Below are 2,337 nucleotides of genomic sequence, written 5' to 3' on the forward strand. Positions count from 1 at the left end.
CACCATCATGATCATCACCGTCACTCACTGTTCAGAGGTCACTACCTGGAGGACACAGGGTGAGTCGACCCTGCTGATGCTGGGAAGAATAGCCTAGAGGTCATGGGGACCCTTCCCTCAGGGAGGGCATGTGGTTGCCTGCTGTGTCTTCTCCACACCCAGAACTCCCACACTACCTTTCTCCCACTTTCTGCTCCCCGGTTTTCCTCCTTCTCATGGCTTGTTCCTGTGCAGCCCTCCCTGTTCACACTCTCCATGTTTCAGTCCCACTCCCCACCCCACTCTCTAGGTCACGCTGGCCTCTTCTTTTAGACTCCAGTTTCTATCTTCTTGAGTCACTGGCTGTCTGCATTGACCTTGCTGTGCTCGGACAAAGAAATACAAACTCCTCTACACTCAGATCCACAGACTTAACATCACACTATTTCCCTTGTGACAGTATGCCTCCCCATCCCCACCCCTGTACATGAGATCTCCCCTGAACTCTTGGCTGCTGACGGAGGGGTCACTGAGGCAGGTCTGACTGCAGAGCCTTGTGGATCTGCTCAAATTCCTGCAACTTCTCCTCCAGCTTCTGAGCCAGGTCCTGCAGCGCTCTAGCTGACTCTGTTGTTGCCCCATTGTACAAATCCATTGAGTCAGTCACAAGGTGATACACATCCAATCCAAGCATGACACCGGCAAAGCCTACGCTCGCAACTCTGACCCTTGCGGGGGCAGAGCCAAAGCGAAAACTGCCTCGGGCCATCTTGAAGGCCCGTAACTGATGCCTGATGAATTTGCCGACTTTGGCTACAGCCCTACCCGAAGTGTAAAGTTTGACACTGATCTTAGGTATGATCCCTATCATATCACATAGTGTGTCCATGCTGGCTTTAAACCAGCTGGTCAGCTTCAGCCTCATCTGACACTCTGTGTGATTCTTCCACAATGGTGGTGGTGGCACTAGTTATAGCTGCTGCTGCTCCCAACCCCAACGTAGTTGCTGTGAGCATCAGACTGCTCCCCCCTGTAAAGGGTGCCAGAACTAAACCAAGGATGCTCAGAACTCCAGAGGCAGTGCTGGTGGAGCCTGCCACCACATTGGAGATGGTGCAGTCCTTGTGCACCTGGTCAATATGGTCAGCCAGTTCTCGGAGCTTCCTGATGTGTCCTTCAAGTTTGCTTTTCAACTCAGGAAATTGTTGCAAAAACCTCTTTTTCTGCAGCTCCCTTTGAGTTTCATCATCTCCATCTGTGGGCTCCTGTGCTAGTCGCTCATTCAGCGCATCACGCAGTGCATCTTCCTGCTCACTGTGACAGAAGAGGTCAAGTGCATGAGGAAAGTAGTTATTTCTGAAAGCTAACATCTTACTCAAACTTCACTTTCACACTACAGTCCCCGTGGGAAATAACTATACAGAGACCCATGATTTCACACCAACCATGAGCATTTGGTACATCATAGATACCCAAGGTCCTTAGTCCATAGGGTCAGTGTGTACAGTAGCGTCATGACACTGTAGTGAGAGGCACTTGATCAAAATGCCTTCAACCAAGGAAATAGCATCATTACCAGGAAACCCTGTAGATGATCTGTTCCCAGGAATTTCCTACAAAAATGCTCATCCTTAAAGATGTGAGGTGTGGTGGGAAATTTGGTGCCATTTCTGACTTCCAGAGGTGCTGAAAGCCAACGGCATTGACCTTAGAAAGGTTCCCATGAGGCCCATATCACTGGAAGTGATCTATTGTTGAACTCTCTCAGATCTGTGTGGTGGAGGTTTTCATTGGCTTATTTTAATTCTCTTTGTTCCATGGTCAACTGTAACTATGTGATGACAATCTTATACGTGGCTTTTAGGATTGTTCTTGAACACTGTCAGTCCTGTGATTGGTTTGGAATAGTCCTTCATTAACAGTTTGTGTCTTAAGGGAAAGGAGGGCTCACTGGGACACTCTCCTCAGACTCTGCTATGAGGTTATCTCTGAGAATTTAATAATAAAACAAAACAAAACAAAACAAAAAAAGAAACCCCTCAAAGCCACAAGGGACCCTCCAGATAATTTATCTGCTGTCTGCTCTCTGCAGATGCCCAAAGCCCTTTACCTCCCTAGCTGCAGCTCACAAGGTCAGTGTATGTCCCCAGGTGACTGAGACAGGTCAGCTGCTACTGGTCCTGACTCCACACAAACTCCCACCCCTCACTCATTCCTGACCTGGCAGGTCAAGTTCAGAATCCTGCAGACAGAGGGCACCAGGCTAATAGATATCATAGCTGGTGACATTGTCATATTTGAACCCAACAAGGTCATGTGCAAAGATGCAAGAGGCCTGGAGACAGCCTGTGGTCACCA

General features: G+C 48.8%; 1 pseudogene; it reads right to left on the bottom strand.

Moving 5' to 3' along the window:
- Positions 1 to 505: 505 nt before the first annotated feature.
- On the bottom strand, positions 506 to 1,349 carry LOC118575345 (annotated as a pseudogene).
- Positions 1,350 to 2,337: the final 988 nt, after the last annotated feature.

The sequence above is a fragment of the Onychomys torridus genome, unplaced genomic scaffold, assembly GCF_903995425.1.
Source record: "Onychomys torridus unplaced genomic scaffold, mOncTor1.1, whole genome shotgun sequence".
Classification (NCBI taxonomy): Eukaryota; Metazoa; Chordata; class Mammalia; order Rodentia; family Cricetidae; genus Onychomys; species Onychomys torridus.